The sequence below is a fragment of the Solenopsis invicta genome, chromosome 6 (genome assembly GCF_016802725.1).
Source record: "Solenopsis invicta isolate M01_SB chromosome 6, UNIL_Sinv_3.0, whole genome shotgun sequence".
Lineage (NCBI taxonomy): Eukaryota > Metazoa > Arthropoda > Insecta > Hymenoptera > Formicidae > Solenopsis > Solenopsis invicta.
In genome coordinates this window covers 366975-393097 of record NC_052669.1, presented here as the reverse complement: position 1 = coordinate 393097, position 26123 = coordinate 366975, and the positions used below count along the sequence as shown (strand labels likewise).

Here is a 26123-nt window from a genome sequence, read left to right as displayed (position 1 = left end):
GTAGCGTCAGGTTTGTACAACTTCCTTCGCTTGACTCAACCCTAAACTCTCAAGTGCCGGAACTGTAACTGGAACGCATCTCCCGAGACAATTTCCCGAGATAGCTAATTTCCATTCACGGCTATTTCGAATTCGCGTGGTTTATTTCAGCGACGCGAAAACGATGCTCGATTTAAATCTTCAGCTTTCCTTTTCAAAAGAACACGTATATTTCGCGTTATAATAATCAAAGTCGTTATGATGTTTCGATTTACCACTAAGCAGCCGTTTAAGAGGGTTTTCTACTTTGTTGCCTTTTACGCTTTTTTTACGCTTTCACGCGCTACTTAGTATAGGTGCTGGAAATATTTTATCGTCACTTTCGCGAGAATGCCTAATTTTCACGACTTACAGCTTTACTATAGTAAATGTGTGAATGAATACTACACACATAAAATTCTATTAAAATCGGTGCACTGGTCGTGGCTTCCTCTTGTAAGATCCGCTTTGACCGGTGCAGGCGATTTCTTAATAAAATTAAGATAATTCTAATTCTCATGATAGCCGTGCAAGTTTTCTGATTTAAATTTGAGTTTTCAATTTCAGTTTATCGAAATTAAGGAGGTTCAAAATCATGATCACCGAAAAGACATAGATCTACCGTTAATAAATCATTATTCATATATCCTGTTTAAAACATAGGAAATAAATATTCAAACAACAATAAGTAAAAGACAAAGATAGTTTTGAAAAATATTTGCTCACTCAAAACAAAAAAATGCCTAAAAACTTCCTAAAAAATCAACGCAACAAAGTAAAACCCTGTTTAAAACTCTTGCAATTGCCATTTTTGATAAGCTAAAGTTACTTGTATTTGTAAGCACAAATTGATGCAATCAAACATATCACATTTCTAAGAATACATTCTTAATAAATCTCTTAATAATGAATGATATTTTATAAAAGATATACACTTCGAACAGTACCGAACAGTGATTATTGCCAATAAGCAGATCGTATCGAGAAATTCTATCGAAGGCAATTAGCAACGGTCGTGTGCCGTCTACTTATCCACTCGCATATATTCACTGTTTCTCAGCAGCATTTCCCAGAATATCCATATTATCACTCCTCCTGACGTTATTAATACGCTGGTTTGAGTTTCGGGCGTCTTCCGTAAATTATCGTCGTATTGCGAAATGCTACTAATTGATACGTTATCAATCTTGAGATCGTAGAAGATAGCGTACAATGAGCGTCAAATAATATATAAAAAATAATGAACTCACGGTGCAAACTAAGAAAATCTAATGAAACTACAAAAGATAGACAAAATAATGTGGACACTTAGGAGACGCACTACTCGTTCATTAATAATAAGAATTCGGTCATCATTTGTCTTTAATACAGATTTTAAGTTGTTCGAAATAAGGTCAAATGCTTAAATAATTACCAATGCAATATTATACCATTCTTCTAGCAGAACACTTTTCAAGATATATTGGAAAAAAAAACCGTTTTTTATTTTGCCCTTCAAAAACTGCTCGCAATGACTCGATGATATTTAAATCAAGCAGTTACATTGGCCGGTTGAAGTTTCGAAGAACTTAAAGTGCAATTTTGGAAAATATTAAAAGAAGCAATTTTCTTCCTCCAATATCACTTCTGTAATCAGTTGGAAGATAAAAATATTAGATTTCAAGTTCGACTTTAACTAAGCAAAAAAAAAAGAAAAGATAAAACAATGATCAATTAAAATGTAAAACAAAAATCATTTATTCATTCACGTTTAATTATGCTAATTATAAGTTATCAACTTTATTCAGTTATCGTTAAACGCAATTAATTCTTTGTCTTACAAACTTTTGTACCAAATTGATTCTTTTACACTTTATACTTGTAAGAAATTTTTCGGATCACTAATTATGAATCAGAAAACAGAATTTTTAAATTCAAAACAGCCAATCCAATAATTTAAAACCTTAATTAAAAATCAGTAACTGGAAAGAAGAGAGATATAAGAGACAAGAAATGTAGGAAATATGAAAAAGATAAAGGAGAAAAATTTTTTTGATTTGCAGTAGAAAAAATCGATTTTTTCACATTTTTTAAAGATTTGTTGTAGCCTAAGCTAACACCAGTGCATAGCAACAAAAAGTGATTTAGTTGCTATGCATATTAATTTTAAGCGAATACTCGCGCTTCGGAATCGACCAAAATGCGAGAGCAACGGAAAGCGCGGATCGTCTTTCGAAAGACGTGCAGAAAGGCGACAACGACGGAAGACGAGATAGTCTTTCGCCGGATGTCGTACCGCCGCCGATTCAGCGCGCAGCCAACCTGCAATTCAGCATCAGCAATATTGGAGGATAAAAAGGGCCTCCAAATCGGGAAACGGCGGAGAATAGTTTGAACAACCGTCAGATTAACATCACGGCCGTGCGTAACTTATACGTCGAGCCGTGACGCAATACGAAAGAAGATAACGTGCACCGCGGCCCAATATAACGAGCCATCTACCATAAATATAAGTACTATCTGTGCAACAAGAAGCATTAAGAATAAATTTATTATTTATATATATATGTGTGTGTGTGTGTATATTGTGACAAGAAAGGTGTTTCTTGGTTGGCAACCCGTCTGAGCTGCTGCTGTCCCGTGAGTTCTAACTCTTTAGGCCAAAGCGAATCCCGAAATACCTACAATGTGCCTGGACCACCACCGGGCACAACAGATTATTAATTTATAATAAAATAAAGATCGTATTGAAAAATCTGAAAAAATTCTGAGATATACATTAGGGTGTTTTAAGTAAGTGCCATTTCAATATTAATAATAATTTAGTAAAAAATGCATTTTCTTCATAAAAACAAATTTGAACTATTTGTTCACAGTAATTATGCAAATAAAAATTTATGTTTGCCTATTTTTGAATATACTTTCTCTTGTTCATGTTCTGTAAACAAAAAACATATATTTAAGATAAAAAAATTCGTTAAAGTGATTAAAAACTGAGAGGAAAATAAAAGGGACTCCGGGAAGTCCATCTCTCTCATGCCACAAAAGGTTAAGCCATGTATAAAGATAAATAATAACTTAATAAATTGGAAAGAATAATGAGACATTGGAATAAATGAATAATGATTGAAAGATGTTCCGGCGAAAAAATGCAACATTCTATTGATGATTATTCAAACGTTGTACAATCTTAATGAAAGCTAAAATCTATATTAAAAACAAATAATGAATTTTATTAATCTCTTATTAATAAAAAAAAAAAAAAAAAAAAAAAAAAAAAAGTATTTCTAAGATGTTGGCCATCGCGACATCGTCTGTATAAAAAATGGAGGACGCACGGTGCAAATGAGGAAAACGTAATGAAATTATTTGCACGCGTTTGCTACAAATTGATGAGGTACTGCTTGAATTGAAATGAATTGAGAACGATTCTGAAATTCGACGTGTGCAAAATATATGCGATAAGACTTAAATCGAAAAACTGGATTAACGCTGATCCCTCAAATTTATGCAACGAGTATTCTCGTCAAGTGTTTTCCAGCAGAAGGAGAGAGGCGAGCGCTTTCGAAAATCTTCCACGGGGAAGGAATGAGGAAAGGTTCGTTTCAGACGGACGGTACTTCCTATGACAGTCCGCAGCGGTATTTATACGTAAAGGGGCTGGAAGGGTAGCGACGCGCGGCGCCATTACTATGCAAATAGATTCGGAGTGACACGATGAGAATGGGCTATACCATGGTGCACCTAACTGGCGCCCGTCAGGACACCGTTTAATAGTGTAGTTTCGCCTGCACACGCCACTGCGCCCTCCACTACCACCGCGTACCATCAGCAACCCCCCAATACGAGTAATGAAATTGTCCATGCGCGAACCAACGGGACTGGACGGGACGGGACGGGACGGGACGAGACGAGACGAGACGAGACGAGACGGGACGGGACAGGACGAGACGGGACAGGACGGGACAGGACGGGATGAGACGGGACGGGACGGGATAAAACGGGACGCGACGCAAAGCGACGCGACGGGATGGGACGCGCGAGGCGACGCGACGGACTTCCGCGATCGAGCGAATATGTCGTTGCGTGCCTTTTGCGCGCCGAACCAGATTCACGAGGATTTGTTGGAATTTCAGGTACATAAATGAGTGCAGGTACGCCTGTACACTCACAATGGAAACGCGATATGGGTAACGCAGCCATACGCGACCGCGATAGGCAAGGTCGAAGTAAGCGTAATGCTGATACGAACGATATTAAGCGCGTGGAATTTCTGACGGTCCGACGACACTCTATTTATCCACGATCGAGATATTCCAATCTCACGAAATCATAATTACATAAACGTCACACGAAAAAAATATTAGCATCGTATTAAAATTAATATACTCTGTTTAGTACACCGAGAAAGAAACGCTGTTAAATAAACGGCATCGGTATGAGTGAAAATATCTCGTTAATTTAATAACAATATTAATGAAACAAAAAGATTAAAAATAAAGACAATAATAATAAATACAGTTGAATGAATAAAATTTAGTTAAATCAATTATATATGTTAGTGACATTAATTAAATCAAACTACGTTTTAATTCATTTTATTGCATTTTTTAATGTACGAATTTCTTAAAACTTTGTATATAGAGAGTCGAGTTTTTAGAGCCGTTGCTTACAAATACGAATTTTGAAATTTCAGATTTTGAAAATTTTCAATAATTAAAATAATGAATCCAACATATTAAAAATGCAAAAGATAGACCCAGTTATTTAAAATTTTGTATAGATGAATTTTTGCGGTCATTAATTACAAATATTAGGAAATTAATTTGCAAATGCGTACAGTGTGGTCGCAAATATGTAAAAAAATAAAAAAATTCAATAAAATCAATTTGCGATTTTAGACCGTCATATTGTATTTTAAAAATTTGTGAATTTTTACTTCAGATTCAAAATCAGCGATATCCCTGTTCCACTGGATCATAAATTTGGTGTAAATAACAACTTTTTATCATTTTTGATTCGCTATCTTGTATTTTGAAAATTTTCCTAAATTTTAATTTAGAATCCGAAATCAACAATTCTAAAAATTTCAAATATCAAGTTCTAATATATCAGGGGAAATTTATCATAGTACACTTTACACGAAACAAAAATTTGTCGGAACAAGGATTTGTTTGAGCATAGTTTGAGCATTGTCAATCAACAAATTGTGAATTTTTGACATCAGCGATTCAAAATCCTACCAGATAAAAAGTTGAGGAACAAATCGAAATAAAAGAAATAATTTCTTTAATTTTTTAAAAGGTGTTACGCACATGTCCATTGATCCTGCAAAGAATTAAAAACTGAAAAAAAAAGGATTTAAAAACTTACAAAATAATAGATTTAAAGAAATAAAACTGCCATGCCGTCCCGCGTCTACTACATTTCGTCATTTTCCTTTCTTTGTAAAGAATAAATATTCTAGCACGTAAAGTTTAACAATATTTTCTTTCAATCATAATCTTACTCACGTGTATGCATTTAGTTAGAAAACAACGTTAAGAACACAATAATCCTGGAGAATTTATTTAATATTCGCTATATAAGATACATTGGAAATGGACGTCCCTCTAAAAGTGTCAGGATTAAACAAATTCGCCGCATTATTCATCGCAAATGAGTTCTGTAGCAGACACGCAAATACGCACATACGCAAATACCAATTAAACTTATAATCTCAAAACGTACGATCTCATGTGAAACTGTCCACACGTGCCATTTGCGTTCAGCGGCAGATTCGCGAGGATTTGCTAGAATTTGAGATACATAAATGGCTAACTATATGCGCGCACGTTGTACGATGGAAGTGGGCGAATGTACGCATATCGACGGGCATGCGAAACAGACGAGGTGAAAATAGATGTGATAAAAATACAAATGGAAACGGCGGACAAGAGAAGGGAATCATGAACGGTGAAACAAATATCGTGGGAAATGTTTCCGGTAGATTTATCGTTGTATTTACGCTTGCATTATATTTTTCTGGTTGGTCTGCTTTTATTTTATTTGCTAGCCACAATTTTTATCGATTTTCTCGATATTCGATTTGACTGGCGATACGTTCTTAAATTTCGTAGTAGTGACATTTTGGAAGATTACTTTTATATTAATAGACAAATCTTTTGACATTTCTATTTTCTCCCCGTAATCTTCTAATAATTTCCAACAATAGCGTTACAATTCAACGTTATAATACATGATTTCCTCCCTTTAGAATTCTAGGCTTAAGAATTCTTGCATAATCGCATAGCAGAAATTTAATATTTCTCTTTTTCCTTATTATTACAATATTAATTAAACAGAAGATATTATCATTTCCTTTTCCTAAAATACGCTCCGTAAAATGTTGACAAAATATTCGTACAGCAACGACCATTTATGTTCCGCTCAAAAACCCGTGTTTTGAATTACATATGCCGAATGGAAATTTCATTTTGAAAACGTCATAAAACCAACCTTTGGTAAACATACTCTGGAACACAGTTTTAATGGCACGCTGAATTAATACCCCGCATGACGCATCCGTCTTCTTTCTGCTGCTTTTTTGTCATAAAAAAGCCCGTGTACGTTAAATGTCATATATGAAGCTTTGCACACTTACAGAAAATACAATTATTACAAAGTAAGAAAAGACTAATTCACAAATCGTAAACTGTAATTTATAAAAATTAAAATACTGGTATATTGCAGCTTCAAAATGGAAGTGAAAGTGTCTCATTTTAAAAGTTTAAGGATATTTTCTTCAATACGTATAAAAAAGCGTAAAAAATCGCATCACTTTTCCAACGAACAAGTAAATTTAATCATATGATCATAAAAGTATTATATTTTATATATTTTAAAAAATTAAGTGTGCCAATATACGTCAATTTATTTTTTTTTTTTTTTTGCAGAACAAGTCGAACATTTACTCATTTCGTCCTTTTCAGCAAGTTACTCAATTAATAGGAAAAAAACTTTCAATTAAAAAATTCAAACAATTATTAAGAAGCTTTAGCAATATTAAAAAAAAAGAATATTCTGTTTATTCGTTTTATGATTAAACAATTACATTTTGATAAGTTTCCTAATCGCCAATTTCATGAAAAGAAATAAATTTCCTCTTTAAATTTTTATTCAATCTCTTTTAGTGTATAATAAAACGAAAAAGTGGGCCAGTTTTCAGAGGTTAATTTTATCCATGCATTCAAGATGCATTTGGGTAGCAAAAAATAGGTTTTTATATATCAAGATATATAATACTCCACGTATTGTCAAAGTTTCATAATTTTTTTTTTAATTTTCGAGTTAGGAACTTTGCGAGAAAAAAGTTAAGGACGATCAGAGATTTTATGTTACGTTGGGCGGGAAAGGGATACTCAAAAGTGCACGAGAAAGTGTCGAGGGTGCTTAAAGCGGTCGGTCAAGAGTACGTCCAAGTTTCGAGAGTGATAAAATTACCGTGAGCGGCGAGCACGAGTTGGCAGAATGTTCAGGTGATAGAGTCGAAACAAGTGTCTAAAGTATAAAATATAGTATGATATATAATCGTTTATATAAAAGACATCGTTTGCGATAAGATAGGGTGAAGAATAGAAAGTAAAGAATAGAAAGTAAAGAAATTAAAATAAGAAGTTTATATATTTTTGAAGATTTTTCGCATAGAGTAAACGTATACCGCGCAATTTGTAATCCTTATTGGGAGTTAAAACGATGCAGATTTGTATTAATTTTACAACGGCGCAGAGAGCACGGTCCGTTCGACCGATCACACAGAGAAGGCGAGTATCAAGGTGCACACAAATTGCTGTCATCGTCGTTAATTCTCATTATCTCTTAATTTTATAAACGCGTCTCCCGCCACGTTGGCGTGGCGTTCAATGCATACAACCGCTTCACTTAGGGCACAAAATTACAAATTTCTTTGTTCTTCCGCGCTGTGTAGATATTTCGGACTTCTGCTAATTTCATTCATCTCTCGTTTACAGAAGATCTACAAAAACGTCCGCGAAATCACGTATCATTTCTTTGGATATCGAGAAATTAATAAATTTCTATGATCGAAAAAATACTGGTGTTATTATCACAATTCTAATTAATTCGAGAAAATAAACTATTCACACGTAAAAACGATCGGCTACGAATAGCTAGCTCATTCGAACTTGTCGAAGTGTTTCGACTCAAGATTGATGTTTCTTTGGCCTGTAGTTTCAGATTGAAATGTGAAAGCAATATCCATTGTTCCCATCAAATCACCCCATCAATTAACCCTATCTTGTATCAAAATATGATTAGCCTACCACCAAAAGATGAACAAGTGTAATCGTTTACTTTTTCCATGCATTTCCCTTCACATTTTATTCGCATGTTATCGATCAATCATCAGTATACGGAAAAATAATGAGAAAAACATCAAATAATCCGATATTTTGTAATTAAAGCTGTTCCTGTTTATCCATAAAAAGAGATTCCAAGACTGAAGTATTTTATCATTTATTATGTACATATACACACATGTATATATATATATGAATGCGAGTGCGTGTGTGCGTGTGTACAAGTGTGTATAACACTATCGAATTAAAACAAAAGTTTTTTTACAAATACGGGAATTTTTTTATATAAGTTAAGAATGTTTTTTTTATTTCTGATAAATTTCTAAATATTATTATAATTCTTTGCAACATACATTTTTCCATATAAATTTCTTGAAACTGATTGTGAGTATAAAGGGATTTTTGCGATAGAACTGCTAATAATATGGAGTCAGATTTTGAAAATTGTTAAACTCAAAATGGTGGTTAAAACTGAAAATGTAAAAAATAAGCCCAGTTACTTGAAACTTTACACAAGGGTTTTTGGCATTCGCTAATTACGAATATGAATAAATTAATTTGCAAATGCGTACAATATAATGTCTGTCTCAAGAATATAAAATAAAATCGATATAATGTACAAATTTTTCACGAATTGAAATCGTCAGATTGTAATTTGAAAATTTTGAATTCGAAACCAACAATCTTAACAACCGCTAGACACTAAAAGTGTAAAACTAATGACTTTTTACACTTTTTAATTCGCCATCTTGTATTTAAAATAAATTTTTGTAAATTTTGACTTTGAATTCGAAATTAGCGACATCAAAAATTCTTGCCTATCAAGTTTCAATACATCATATGTAGAAGAAACTCTTTACTATAGCACAAAACCCAAATTTGACAGATTTTAAACTGCTATACTCAATCGTTATAAATTTGGAAATTTTGATTTTAAATTTAAATTCAGTGATTCAAAATCCTATTAGGTATAAAACTGCAAGAAATCGGAATAAAAGAAATAATTTATTCTTAGTTTTTAAAAGTTTTACCATATAAAAATATTATGTAAACATATACATGTGTGATATACATTGAAAAAAAATTTGGTTGCATTAATAGGAATTCTGTTAGATTCAACTAGTATGTCTGTTCCAAAACGGACAAATCAGAAATCTTGTAGAAATTACCAAATTATAGTAAAATCTATCGAACGTTCTGATTATAATAACCAAAAATTCTGCAAATTTCTTGTCAAAAAATTCTAAATTGTCAACAATATCTTTTCTAATGTTTAAAAAAACTAATGTTTAAAAATAAAGAACATTTAAATATCAAAAAAATAAATGTACCAAATTTTAAGTTCATAGCTTGTATATTAAAAAAAATTCCTAATAATGGATAAAAAATGGTATATTGATTACTCCCCCCACCCCCCTCCCCCAGTATATTGAGAATATTCCTTTAAAGAAATATTAATATGTATGATTTTCAATTAAGGTACGTAGACGTGTTTCAAAAAATATATTAGTTAAATAATGGCAAAAGAGATAATGAGTCTTCAGCCGAAAGACGCATTTTTCTGGACACGGATGACAGTCTGTTTAGTATTCCAAACTGTGTGGTTGGGAGTCAAGACGATTAATTATACCGGTTAATTATCTCACGAGGACTAATTTTCTATCCGCTGTTTACGATTAATCATGCACCTTGTCACGTGGCAAATACCATCCCGACTTTTCATTTTGGATGAAATGCCGTAAAACGTATAGCGCCGTTAAATGATATTAATCACAAGTTGCAATATAATTGTTTCTTTTTGCACATTTTGCCAACAACCAGAAAATATATTTTCAAAATGTAAAATAATTTAAATATGTTATTAATAAATAAATAATGTACAAAGAAAAATTTTAATTGGAACACGTATATATATTTTCAAAAGCTAAGTAATTGATATAAATAGTAATTAATAAATCCAAAATATTTTTAAAAATAATTATGTGTTTGTAAATACATCAATTCAAATATCATATCAATCCCAATCGAAAATATTATTTTATTAAATTAGAGAGAAATTCACAATATTACGAATTTATATCATTTGCGTTAATATACCTCGTTTTATTATAATGGATTATTTATTACTATAACAATGGATGAATTAGAATATATAATATTTATATATTCTAATGAATACTATTTCCTAATCTTTTAACGTCATAGTTTTATAAAATGAAGTCACACTATGTTTTCACATGTCCACTTATTCTGTCGAATCGGCGCACAAGAGATTTATTTTAAAAGAATTCATATAATTTTTCATATCTCGACATTAATAATTTAATGTGAGTGAAACAAGGAAACAAAGGAGTATTGATTTTTAATTATCAATAATTTCACAAATCAGTCCAAAGATGTGATAACAATTGATTCATAATTTCGATAACTCCGTTATCCCATTCATGTTTTTTTAGATTACACAGCCACCTTTTCTTTGAGACTCTGATGTAAATGTAAATCTATATATAACTATATATGTATGCGAAAGACGAAAGAGGTAGATGGAACCCCCGTAGAGATCGTACTGTATTTCGGCACCCTGTCGCGAGGACAAAAGTGGTGACCGATCGCACACGGTTGAGGGAACGGGAGAATGAGAAGACGGTCTGCGGAAAATAAAGTCAGCTCTCGGTTCCATCAAGCGGCCGTCAGGGAGTCGACCGCCTGTACCGTTCGCCTGGCGCCTGTCTGACGCCCTCTTTTTACCACCCTTTCGTCCATCCTTTCTGTCCTTGCACCTTCTTCTCCCCCCCCTCCTCCAACTCCTCTCTTTCTCTCCTTCTCTCTTGGAAATATCCGAGACGAACGGGACATCCTGATTAAAACGCCAACTCTCAGGATATCGAGCTTCGCATCTAGTCTTCTTTTTTTCTCTCACCTCCGCCTTTCTTTCTTACCTCCACACAGTGTCCACCAGTGTCGGAAAGTAAATATCGGTAGAATAAAAAAAACAAATTATATCTCTTCTCAAACGAACATTCTCGCAGTTGAATGAAAAGACGTATGACTTAAGGTTTTATTCGTCGTTGAAATCTGATTGCCGTAACGGGATATACTCGTAAAATAGAGGAGCGGCCTAAGATCGCTCGCGGGATTAAAAGTAGAAGCTAAAAAAGCTCTCAGAGACAGAGACCGATTGTAGGTGTTTCAGAAAAATATTTTCTTATGCCCATTCCGCTTCTTTATCCTCCAAATGTTAATAGCATGTAAAATCGCAAATGTAATGAAATTATACTATATTTTAGAGAGAATTGTATCTTACATTATTATATTCAAAAATAAAAGTTTTAATCTTGAACTCATTCAATTTTACCAGCATCCTCAATGTGAAACGATGTGATTCTTTTATAAATTTACTTAGAAAATTTGTTGAAACAAATTGTTTAATTTTTATTGGTATTGATTCATAAAGCAATTCTTATGTAAAAATTATTAATTACAAGAAAGTAAGTGGTAGAAAGAAAAATCGGTATGAAATATTAGTATCGAATTAAAATTAATATATTTTAATTAACAATCATTGCCTTATATACAGGATATCTATAAAATCTGTCTTCACCTTTAGATTTCGGAAATTCTGAAAAACTGCAAAATATATGTTTGATTATTTCGAGAAACTACTCTTTTAAAAGTGTTAGGGTGAGGGAGGGAGTGATAGAGTAGTCCTTCGAAATGATCGAACGTGTATTTCGCGGTTTTTTATAATTTGAAACTGTTTCTGAAACTGTTTGAAATATATAGGAAGTAAAGACAGACTTTATAGACACCATGTATAAGAACGAACGTAACTTCTTGTTTATATATATATATATATATAAAACAACGACAAATCTTACTTACACATAATTTAATCTTTTAAAGAATTTAATATAATCTTAAATTTTAGCAAAAAGTATTATATTTATAATAAAAATACAAAAGGACTCAAGAATTAAAAATGACAATAACAAATTGAAACAATGAATACGGCATTACCGGTCGAAAGCTTAATGCTCAATAATTTTTTAAGTAAATTTTATAAACATTTACAAGATTCCCCAAAAGACTTTTATAAATTGTCATAATTATAATATTTATAATATTTTATAAATCGAATATAATAACTGTTCGAGGAATATTCGAATAAATTCGACAGTCTCATTATAATTCGACGAATAGAAACCTGCTTTCTTACAGAAGACATAATTTTCAAACATTTATTATAATTATTATAAGAATTAATAAAAATCTTTAAGAAAGTATATAATTTTTCGATACAGCATTAGTTTATGAACTTTTTTATCTATTTGATCTTATTAACACGTTGTATATATTTCTCCAATTTTTTCGGATATTTTGTATTATTGAATAAATTAACAAAAGTATGTTTATTAATTTGCAATCCAAATTGCAACATAACATCATTCATTGAAGATGGCTTAAAGTTAAGCCAGACGTCTATACTTGCGAAATGATCGTGTAAATTTCATTCAAGATGACAAATTGAAGATTATTGCAAGTTAAATCAATCCTAACTCCTAATCATCCTCGTTTTTCTCATTTTATTATTTACACGTTTGTATTGTTTACAAAAACAACATTATTTTCCGATCTCCCCAATAATTTAGCGATGCGGCCAAGATTTTCCAAGTGTGAGCAATTAGAGATCATCGGCCCCGCCTAACACGGAGTAGGTACACCAACGAGCGCGCGATGTACCGTGACCTCGCGCGCCACGGTATATAGGTATACGTTATGTTTGCACTGTAATTTTCCACCCAACTCGTCGCCGGGGCGCTCCCGGTCGACGGTGGAGCCGACCACCCGACCACCCGACCACCCGACCACCCGACCACCCGACCACCCGACCGTCCACCCTTCACCCATAACGTTGAAATAACACCCCACGCAGCCGTGCCGCCACTCGTGCTATGTGTTTACGAGTGCCTACATCCGAGCGTGAGCGCGCGCGTGTGTACCGGGTCGTGTGTTATTTATATAATTGCTCAATAGCCTCAATTACGGGCCTTATTCAATCATAATCATCCTCCGGTGTTATTTGCGGACAAGCCCAGCTGATTGTAAGCACTCGACGCTCCGCTCGCGTCGCGCCGTCGATCGACGCATGGCGTCGTCGCCGACGCGACGCCCGCGGAGCACGAATATAAGCTCTTCCGTGAAGCGTGAAAGATATAGGAATTTATATATCGTCACGTTTCGTCATTTCTCTCCCCCTGTTTTGTCACATTTATTCTTATCCCGCTCAATCTTTTATTGAAAAGTAGGATAAGTACACAATTAGAGATAAGTCTTATTCGGTCAAAGGTTTAAAATAATATAAAAAATATTAATTTATATACATCTATTCACATATCAATCAATGATCTCCTATTCTTTAGTAGTCTAAACGTTGCTTGATCATTATTTTATATACTTTATTTTCTATTGTTTGTCATATCCAAAATTATCGTTCGCTTGCTCACTTTAACCTCGTTAATAAAAATAAATTGTCGACTGTTCTCGTCCCACGGATCTGTGACCTTTTAGATACGTTAACAAGCTGATGTGCGCAAAAAGCAGCGAAAGACATTCTCTGTACTCAAATTCGATTGAAACGAAACGCGCGTTCAAATTTACGAAAACCATGAAAGATTCTAATCCGGATCTAAAGTATAAAACCGGAAATAACAAATTTTTGCTTATATAAATTTATTCGTAAACTTGTTAATCAATTTACAGAAGAATTTTTAAAAAAGTTAAATGTTCGTACCGTCCACAACGATTAAGACACAAGAAAGTATACCTCGGCTCATCCGTTAATTAACGTATCCATTCACTTCAATATTTGTAAAGAATTGTCTGACTTTTGTTAAATGCTATTCACTTGAAGAAATTGACTCGAAATTAATTTAAATTTATTCACAATTGTTATACATATATTATAAATTCACAGTAGTAAGATATTCATAGAGAACGCTATAACTTGATATTGTTGCATTTTAATAATCGAAAACGCAATGCAAACGGCTATATTTCTGCGAAAAACAAAAGCGTGAAAGAATTAACAACTGGAAAACTTGTTTTGTCAAAAAAGATTAAAAATAAGCGCTGTGCTCGAGTTAAATTAAAAATACATTCTTTTACTATCGAGCATCTAAGACAACCCCCGTCCTTCGTCGAACGACACAGCGATTGCTTATAAATTCTTAGCTGCATTGTCATGCGTTCGGAAGGAATTACGTTTCTCATGAAATAAAAACCACTTGATGTTCTATTATCGCGTGACGTAATATGTCACAAACGAACAGAAAAGAGAAGAGTTGGGTGATTGACAATTTTACCATGATAATGCGCGCGCTCATCCTAACTCATGCAACATTTCTCAGCAAATACAAAAGTTTACAAATGCTTCAACTTCTGTATTCTCCTGACCGTGCGTTTCATCTTATTTCTCAAAATAAAACTCAGTTTAAAATGAAGAACAATAAATGATACAGGAAAATGAGACATAAAGCAATAACTTCTCAATATTAAAAATAATCTTGGAAAAATGTGCTGGGAATACTCGCTATACAATTAACCCTTGCTAGCCAACGTAATCTTTTGTGCTCAAACGCGAGTGGTCCCATGTTGGCTAGTAAGGATTAAGTATAAAGTCATAGAAAGATTAATCTGCCAAAGAATTTATTGTGTCATGACTTGCAATCGAAGTCAAGATGTTTTTACAACAAATCTCGTACTATTATAACGAAAGTCACGTGCGATTAAAATATTATAAATTTTCTTAACAGAATTGTTATATTCAATTCTATTTTTCAATTCACGATGAACAAATGTCTTATAATTCTACAGTTCATACTTTCATCTTTAAGAAAGCAAACATTGATGTGTACAATCAGTTGGAGAAAGATAACGATGGATTCGAGATTATCTAGCGTACTCCAACAAAGCTTTTCAATAAAGCACTTTTCTAATTGTTTTCGAGAATGAGTTCCACGCAGCTTCACATGAGCAAATGGATGAAATTCTTATCTCTTCACGGGGTTGAGGTTTTAACGCCGATCGTATGTAATCAATTGTTTGAATGCATTTGCAACGTTTCAGAAACATAGTTTGTAAATATTCAATAAACAATGGAAACGTCTTGTCTTTTATTGTTCAAGAGTCTTTCATCGATAAAATAGAACAAAATTTTTTTTAACAAAAGTATTTGTTAATATATTTCTTACAATATAATTAAAGAATTTTACAAAAATTAAATCCAAAAAATTAAATTTTCAAGAAACAAAAAACTGTTTATTATATAAATATAAGAATTTATATATATTTTCACATGGAAATATAGTAGATATAAAAATAAAATATTGTAGACTTTAATTATTTTAAAAACTTATTAAAATAAAAGAGAGTTTTATATTTATTATCTATTTATCCCACATTTTATATTTACTTTTTTTATAACAATAATGACAAAAATAAAGAGGGAAATATTATTTGAAGTACAAAGCAGTAATTTTTTCATTTTTAATTTATTATAAATTATTCTAAATAAAAACATTTTTTTATATTTCTCTTTGTATAAACATAATAATTTTTCTTAAACACATAAAAAATGACTATTTAACACCAGAAACTAATTATTTACATAACTAGTTTTCTTTAATTTTAACATTCGCCATAATGGCTCAATTTTGGTATCAGAGTGGTATTCAGCGCTCTAAAAAATTTAACTTAAATTTAAAGTTATTCGAACTATATACGATAACGACCGACCGTATCAAATTCCTTATACAAAAACGAACCGCGTTAAAGACCCAAATCACAAACCTCACAAATCTCGTCGACAAAAATAAATTGGACAACGCAAAATTAAAATTAAGAAACGCGCGTCTCACGGAATTGTATAACGCGTTTGAGGAGTTCAATGACGAACTCGCGGTGTCCGATCTGAACGATGCACACCAAGAGGAGTTCGATAGAACTTTGCAAGAATGGTTTTATTTTCTCGTGGGTAGAATTGAAAATCGAGTGAACTCCGTAAATACATCGGGCGATAGTATTTCGAGTCACGAAACGCAAACAATACAAATAATAACTCAATACTCGTCAAGAAACGGCGCATTAAATTAGCGTTGCTTCCAACTTTCGACGGAAAATATGAAAAATGCTTAACTTTCAAAAATACATTTTATAACATAATAGGTTCGCAGACCGATTTATCCGACGTCGATAAGCTACACTATCTAAAGGCAGCATTAACAGGCAAAGTCTCTAACAAAGTTGAGATTAAAATTTTTGAAATTATCAAAGGCCGTGGGAACTACTTGAGCGAGTTCATACGAGGTGAAAAGAATATAAGTTTCGCGGCACTTCTCATTAATATTAAATTTGCCGACGGTTGAAAGAGAGAATACGAGCGATATATTGTATATACACTCGCGAACGATATGCAACAACACGTCGCGACGCTAAATGCAGTTTCCGTGGGATCAGAAATGCTCGTACACGTGCTCAAAAGTAAAATACCAAAAGTTACACACGAGAAGTGAGAGGCGACACTTGAGAGGGACGAGTGTCCCAAAGTAGATAAATTATACACGAATCTTTGTACAGAACGGCAGTTTGCGCATTGAAACGTGAAAGAATGAAGGCAAACGAATCAAGTAAAAATAAAAACAAGCTTCCTGCGAAAAAGAGACGAAGCCATTTCGCAAATTAAACGTTTGTAACGAACACGATTAAATCGCGTAATTGCGTGATATGTAAAGTTAAACATCATCCGCTTATGCAATCAATTAAAAAAAAAAAAAAAAAAACCTATCCGTAAATAAGCGCATAGAAGCAATAAAAACCGCGAAATTGTGTTATAATTGCTTACGATCGCACCGGGACAGTCCATCGAATCGAAGAGTGTCATTCAATTTACAATACAATCAATTCGCGACGGATTTTGCAAAAAATTAACGTGTTTAACAAGTAAAAGAATTGTGCTCACATTTTACACAGATACTTCAATATAATGATAGAACAATCTAAATATATAAAATTAAAATATATGAAATTTTTGTATTTCTGCTAACGCTTTAAAATGTGATACGTACATCCTTAATCCAAAATATTCAACACGCATATTAGCAAAAATTATTTTCAGGATTTCTTTTCGCTAATGCAATTTTTTTTCGTTGTTTCCACGCCAAGATTTTATGCTATAAATAACGTCAGAATCGTAATAGGAACTAAACACTATTCAATAGCCCATTCGTAAGCGGAAGTCGGAGTTTCTAATTAAAAGCGGATGACCCGTGAAAATAGTCGATGGTGTTCATTGGCGTCCTAATGCACATCTAGCGTAACTCGCGCCTAATCCGTGATTACCGCGTTTAACACAAAATGCTCTATGTATACGGAAAGTCCGCGATGCAATTACGCAAACCCTTCAAACACGGGAAAGTGGCATTAGTTGACTTTACAGAGACAAGTTGCCACGGAAACTGTATCTGATCTGTAATCTGACGTTAGGTGTTCATATCGGAGAATGATACTCGATAGAGTCCCTGATAAATGTATAAAAAAATATTCGTGTTCAATAAGCTTTAAGTATAATTTAATTTATTTATAATCAATTACATTAAATAGAAAACTTGAATTGATATGTGAAAACACAATATAAACAATCAAAATGCATAACAATTGGTCATAGCTAGATATTAGTGCTAATATTTATTATGTAATTTAATATATCTTTTTAAATTCGCGAAACTGCGCGCCGAAATAAATATTCGATCTTAAACACATTTCTAAATTGAACAAATATTAGCAGTATCGTGTTATTAAATTAAAAGTCAATTTAATAGTGAATAATGCTAACAAACATCTAAAAGTAGTAATGATGCCAATGAAAACTCTTTTCCCCTAAAAACTGTAATTTGTTGCGAATAATATCATACTTATTACATATTATTAGTTGTTGCAAAGAATATCATCGTATGCCCCAGTGATTGAGTTAACTAATTGTAAGATATCTGTCCCACAAAGTCGAGAGGTCTATTATATGTAAATTTACTGACTTTTTTTACAGTATGGCAAGAATTTCCTCTCTTAGAGTTTACCTTCAAAATTATGGTAGTCGTTTATATTTATAGTTGCTTATATTTATTATAGATAAATATAAATAATAAACTCGTAGCTATGAAGAAGTAGAAGAGAAAGACAGAGGTTCGATTCTCAATCTGAACTCGAAGTATTACGATTATTCAAATGGCTCTAAAGATTTTGAAAAATTCATGTCTGAAGATGAGTCAAAGAAAAAAGTCAGGAGTTCGTTTGTGAATTTTATCTATTATATCGAAAAAGACAAAAAAACTATGTTTATCCGCAAAATTTCTTGTTTCACCGCTTATTACGGAGTACAAATTATTAAAAAAAATTATAGATATACGTAAATTCATTTTTTCTTATATTTTATATTAATTATATCTATTCATAAATAAATATTGAATATAAAATGTTGAGTTTATTTTATTTTTTTTATACAAACCCTAAATTTGTTGTATAAATAAGTAAAACCATCGGAAAACAGAAATCTGAAAAATTTGTAATTTTTTAAGCCTAGCAATTTTACGAATAATAAGCCAAATTTTAATCGCCAATTTTTTTTTATAGAAATGTGCTTTTAAAATCAAAAAGATCTTTCGTTTATCTCTATTATGTTTATCTCAAGAAAGTTATAAATGTTTCAAACAACTAGAATAAAATAACCCTTTTCTTGGATCAATAAGTAAATATATTTTAACATATATTTTTCAATACTTATTATGAGTCGAGACTACTTTTGAGGAAATAGACGTATACATTTTTTAATTTATTCACGATCAATTGAAAAAAAAAAAAAACAAAAATTAAATATGATACGGTAATCTTCTCGGATATTTAACTGGCGCGACCTCACAGACCTTAGTATAGGAACCATGTGTATGAAAAATTAATGTGTACACCAAAAGTTAAAATATAAATGTTTTTGTTATAGCTGCTAAAACTGAAACAACATGAAAAATTTTAATCCCAGTAAATGTTAGCATTCCAAGTTATTGTTTTCGACACAGTGGCCGATTATAGTAAAATTAGCCGTCTCGTTTTCTTCTTTCAATTTTTTATATAACGCGCAAAGTGATAGTAACATAATGATCGTTTCGTTACGCGAGTGACAACGCGTTTCACGAGACAATTCGATTTGTCTTACAGACACGCGTCGCCCTCGATAACGATCTCGATTACGCCTGCCCGAGACACAGCTTCGCTCACGCGATTAGAATTGATCCTAATTACACCTCAGTGTAAATCCCGTATTAGAAGACTACGGGACAGGACGCGCGACGCGTACTTGGGCTGTTCGGAGACTCGAATACTATTACCGGCGTCAGATCTATTTAATTGTTGCTAATGCCAGTTCTAATGATCCGTTTCCAATCTCCAGTCCGACTGCACATTCAGATTCTCCACCGATTCTCACCGAACTCGAATACAAATCGAGAGTGGATCAAGCGTAAATTTCTCGTCTCGCGAAGTAGAATTTTGTAAAACACTGATAATTCACTTTCCAGCATTTAAAAAGCTCTAAGAAATATCTTGTCCGATTCAAAATAATTGTGGATTTTCCAAGGCGCAAAAAGTGTGGCCTTGTGCTAGTTTCTTTTTAACATAACTGTTTATAATTAAATATTTAACATCAATTGCATTTTTTGACATGAATCATGAGACGCGTGCAAAAAATCTAGACATTGAGAGAACGCATTTAGAAATTTCTCGTTTGAATTGCTCGATCTATCATTAAAAGGATCTATTTATAATTCGCAAAGCTCGGTAAAAGCGAACCAATAATAATAATCCGCGGCGTATGATAGGAGTTTGCATCCGAGTCGAAATACGGGTTTCCCGGACCAGTGTAAGTTCGTCGTTGGTGACGGCTTTGTTTAATCGTCACCTAATGTCTCTAATGTCCCGATCTAACCCTTCGTTCGTCCAGGGAAATTGCCTCGCGGTATAGTCCTTCCAAGAGATCTAAGCTGTGCCAAGCGTAAAGCCCGATCTCTATTGTGAAGTTCTCAGCTCAACCTCGCTTTGACGTCTCTGCGTAGGATCAACTAGATTGTTGAATCAACGAATTGCTGTTCGATGTTTGCGGAATGTACATCGATCGTCATGCGTTTATAACCACAGATCAACGGCCCGTAACAGAAAGGACGTCCAAATCCGACTGATCGAACTCGCTGGTTAATCGCATCAGAATACGTCAATAATCAGATAGAATATATGTTCATATGTAAATAAACGAATTAACATAATCGTGATCTTAATTAATCCGCCCGGACGTTTCGAGATGTTGTAGAATCGAGTGAAAATTAGGAAAAGCTACAAAGAACAGTGTTATACTTCAAATAAAAGTAACTTAAAATTATCTAGATAAATTACGTGTAAATGTACCTTGAATGAGATAAAGGTTTAATTTACTATATCTAGATTTTTACGTAAAATTCTGTAGGAATTTATTTAGATAATTTTTTGATAATGTCGCTATTGAGTAAAACAATTTAGAATATGAAAATAATTATGTTCATATTTTTCTTACTTAATATTTATTTCTTAAAAACAAAAGTTCGCAAATAAAAATCGATATCAAGAATGGAAGAAATATATAACTCACAGTGTATAGTAACTGACAAAATTCCTTGTAATTTTCGAATTTGTAGTTTTGGAGTAATTTTTATATTGCGTTACTACTGATCTGTACAATCTGGGTTGTTCCGATATACACTGTCGATACTAAAGATATATAGTTTATTATGAATGCTTTCCAGCTACAAAACACAGTCATACACTATGTTACACAGTGTTACACAGTGTTGACTTGTAGTTGGAACACAGCTTCTGTCAAAGCTAGACGTATTCGACCTCCCACAGATAAATATCAATCATTTGACATCGTTTTCAAAATCGCGCAAAAACTGAGATTAAGAATGTTCACTAGGAAAAACGGCATTCGTTCCAGTGATATCAAATGTAAAAATCTGATATGTATGAGCAACACAAAACTAGCTACACAGCATTTTAGCTGTGTACGACTGTGTCGACTTGTGTCATAGCTGGAAAGCATCCTATATTGTATATTATAAACTTTTAGTATTAACAGTAAATTGCGGAACGCAATTCTGTTGTTATTACTTCAAAAAATTTTCCTTCAAAAAAAAATCAAGATAAACTTGGAAGTTGAAGCTAAAAACAATATTTTATTCTCCTTATTGTTCAATTGTCTTAGATAATTTGAAACAAATTATATTTTTTTTTATTTAAGATAAAACTTAAGATAGTATATATTATAATATATAATATATAAGATAAACATAAAATTAGGTTATTTCTTTATCTAGATGATTATTTAAATAATTTTATATAGATAACGGTAAACACTGATAAAGAGATTATGATTAAATAAAATATTAGTAAACATCGCTCGTGTTTACAAAAAAAAATATTAGAGACTAGACCAACTCAATAAAGTGGATGTTAATTTATTAATCAAATAATAACTTTATTCAAATAATAACTAGACGGAACGTTTTGGCTTAATTTGGCTCTCTCGTCGTCAGTTATTTCCCCTTACTAAATCTGATAATTTTTAACCATCCCAATTATTATAACATAATAAATAAGCATAATATATATTAGTTTACAAATACTTTAAAAATGATAAATCATAATAAATTTTTTTAAAAAACATTTTATGCGGAAAAGCATGTTGCAAATGTAACTTTATTTGATGTGAATTAAAAATTGCACACACAAATGCAGTTTACAGCGTTCGAAAGCGTGAACCTTAACTTTAAAGTTACGTACTTGTTGAAGGTTGTACGATTTTTATTCACCGACTTATTCAACATTAAAGCAAAAGAAACCATTGTTGCTTCAGTGTTGAATAACTCAATGATAAAAAATCGTACAGCGCTCAACAAATACGCAAATTAAAGGTAAAGATTTATGCTTTTGTATGCTGCAAACCATATTTGCATGCGATTTTTATTTCACGTCGTGAAACTTTGTAAAGTTTGTATAAAATTTTGACGTTTGACAGATTTTTTTTATGAAATTTGCAAAGCTCCACGGCATAAAATAAAAATCTCACGGAAATACGGTTTACAGCATTCAAAAGCGTGAATCTTTATCTTTAATTTGCATACTTGTTGAGCGTTGTTAAAATTAAAAAGTAAATCGTATGAAATTAACTAAATTAAATTAAAAGTTATTAACTTTATTATTTAACTTTTAATTTTTTAATTACCCAACCTTGCAAATAAGTTACGAGAGTTTGTAATGCAATGCGATGCGAATAGGTTTCCCTAAAAGTCGTTGACAGACACAGTAGTAAACGTGCAGTTAGAGAGACTGTACGCGCCGTCGGTTAAAGTTCTACCGCGCAAGGTCAACGCCCCGTAAGATAGACGCCATGCCGCGCGCCATCTCCGTCTCCCCACTCCGCTGACCGCTTAGTCATTCGCTTACGCGAGGCGTCCTGCGATGTCCTGCTATACACGTGTGCGCTGTCTCGGCCTCCCCACTCCGTCGGCCGCGAGGTCACGCGAGGTCATCGACGCGCACGTGCGCGCCATGTGGACCGTCTCCCTACTCTCCTCGTAAACACGGGTCGCGACGACTCGGCCGCTCGGCATTCATCGCCATTCACGGCTACCGCTACATTGCTAGTGTACGATGTATCGGTTCCGTGCTTCTCATACGTTCCAAATTTTAATTGTGCGTGAATAGTGCTGATGTGATAACGGACATTTACTCCGATCCGTCTCTAGTCGTCGTGCTAGATACAAGATCCGGGAGTGAGTGTGTTTTTCGTTTCTATGCATCATATCTACGTGTGCATTCGGATGATTCTCATCGCTGTCTCGACTGATATGACACGCCAGCCGTTCGTTTCTCCCTGTCCCGTGATATTTACTGTTATTTGCGAGCAACTGAATAATGTACTTATATTTTTAAATGGTGCGTTTCAATTAATTATTAATTCCGCTTTATTAATCACGTCGTTTTGTGTAGTTTCAGGTTAAACCATTAAAAGTGAATTAAAAATTCATCGAACTACATAATTGTCCATCGTCGCCAAATTATTGTGAAATGTACGAAGCCGATTCGTCGCATCGCGCATTTTTTTCCGGGAGTGCCGTTTAAGTATTGGACTAATGAACTTTTCATAACTCCCATTCGATAAAATCCTAATTCAAAGGCCGGGAATAGCACCCCCGCTGCTTGGCAGTGAATATCCTCACTGTGCTGGAATTCTCTAACTCGTTATGACAATTCGGTGTCGTTACAGTGTCGTTGCGCAGATATTATACATGATAAAAAAGCTGCGCAACGCAGCTTTTTGTCGTTATGATAACATAACGACAACATAACGAGTTAGAGAATCGCACTACTGAGGCGTTGCGCATGGTGGACGTGCGCGCCGCACCGCGACATTCCATGCCGAGTGCCCGTGCACGAGGTAATGCCGGGCCGTATGTACGATATGTTCGTGTGCATGTTGCGCGGCTGTCTGATTGCGTGTGTTTACTCGCTTTGTCTCCGGCGATCGGTTCGGTTCTAAGCGGTTAGAATTCGGATCGCTTGCCTTGGATTCGCGCGTTTCTCTTGCTCTCGTCCACCATCCTAAGACTTTCTTAGATCCTTGATACCCTTTTTGGATTCTTTGGATCTGGGGTTCAAGCCAATGAATCACGTTTAATCTGACTTGGTCAGAACTTGGCCTTGTAGGTTAAGCTTGTGACGAGAGGCTGGCTATTTCCTAATTCGTCTAAAATGCTAGACGTCGGCAATGAGTACCTTCTTCTCTCGTCCTGCCTGCCGAAGTGTCTTGTCGACGCTACTTGGATATAAGATCCGGTGGGACTGATTTTGATGATTCGTTGGCTGGGCGTATGAACGAGTCAATTTTAGACGTGACTTTGGTAAGACAAGAGGCGTAGAAATTCAATACCATTGATTTCGTTTTCTTCCGCATGGGGCTTACCCTTGTTCGGAGGCGGATACGCGTGCGTTCTACCCCGCCGACTCGGGGTGCTGAATCCACGGGAATTTCTCTGAATGGGAATTCATATCATGGGTTTTATAAACCCAAAATGCTGCAGTATCGCGCAAAAAACTTTATAAATGATTAGTCTACGCGCGCAAATTTAGTGTACTATTCGCGAGTGTTCCGCGTGTGCAACGAGAGGAAGAGGACAACCTAAAGGACACTGATTGTAAGAGGAGGAGGAGACCTGGGAGAGGCATCGGGCCCCAGCGGAGCAACCTTGGGGTAAATATAATTCTTTATTTATATGAATTTAATAATTTTTCTTCCTTTCATTTGATTTTATCGCAATAAATTAAAAAACAATTACTTAAAGAAAATTAATATAAATTTTTATACACACCAGAGATACGTTATGTTTAAATTGATGAAATCCTTTCTTTAACTAGATTTTTTTAAGTTGAAGTAAAAATACCTTTAAGAAAAATAAAAATTTATTAGATTTTAAGAAATGACGTTATCAATCTTTTTTAAAGTAAACATATTATTTGTTCAAATAATTGGTTTAATTTTAATAAATAATTATTTAATTCAAAGAAAGTACTGACAGAAATTTATGACATAATTTAGTTATTCTGGTTTAAAAACGTATTTCTTGTATTTAAAAAAAAATTTGCGTTGCACAATCAAACTGTTTCTTTAATTCTAACAAAAAAAACAATCAAAAAATTTCTTCAAATTATAGAAATTTTTTTTAATAGTATGGCAATGCACAAATTTCTTTGAGTCAAACAAATGTTTTCGTATTCAGAGAAACTTTCTCTGTATGTAAGAATTAACTTTAGAAATATTGATTATTTTGAGCACAGTTTTAATTTTTAAATCTTACGTTTGCGTGTTACAGTATCATCGCAGCTTCATGGCTGAGCAACTTCGTTCGTTGCACATCGGGTCGATGAGTGAGAAATTAACTTTTTATATGTAAATGCTTTTTAAATGTCCTGCGCAGGATCAAAGCATAATATTATCGCGTGATTGTATCCGGATTTTTGTGAGTGAGTGAGTGAGTTTATCTAAGTATCTTTTAGAATGCCTTTTTTAGAAAGGACAATAAATAAGCATAATATATATATTATAAATACTTTTTTATATTATAATATACTTTATACTTTATATTAATACTTTATAATATTAATACTTTTTTTACGTGCTCTACGTACACAAAGTCGTAATTTGGAAAATTATAATTTTAAGAATATTATAATAAGATAGTTTTCGAAAAATTCAATAAAATAATTATTTGTACCTTCTATTTCAAACAGTGATATTTTAGATTGAAGGATTTAAAGCAGGTGAATTGTAGACTGCGTTTAGATGGTCATTTGTCTGTGAGTCGCTTGCGCGATAATATTAGTGATCATAATGGCAGGTGTCTAAACGTAATCTCTGATTGACTAATTTTAAGCCTTTAACTACTGCTTGAAATAAAAATTTAAACATAACTATTTTATTTAATTTTTCCAGAACTTTCTCATTATAGTATTCTGAATCACAAATTTCAAAACACTCTGTCTACAAGAACATAAGATAAATCTCATATTTTCATATAAAATGCCTCTATTATTCGAAATATGCATCACTCTTTCTCTCTGTTTTGTGGCAATCGCAATTAT

The 26123-nt window shown here is 33.3% G+C and overlaps 1 protein-coding gene across 4 annotated transcripts in view; it reads right to left on the bottom strand.

Annotated features, from left to right (window-relative positions):
• Window positions 1–26123, bottom strand: part of LOC105205272 (membralin) — a 103332-nt gene that overhangs the window by 38606 nt on the left and 38603 nt on the right. The window lies entirely within an intron of this gene.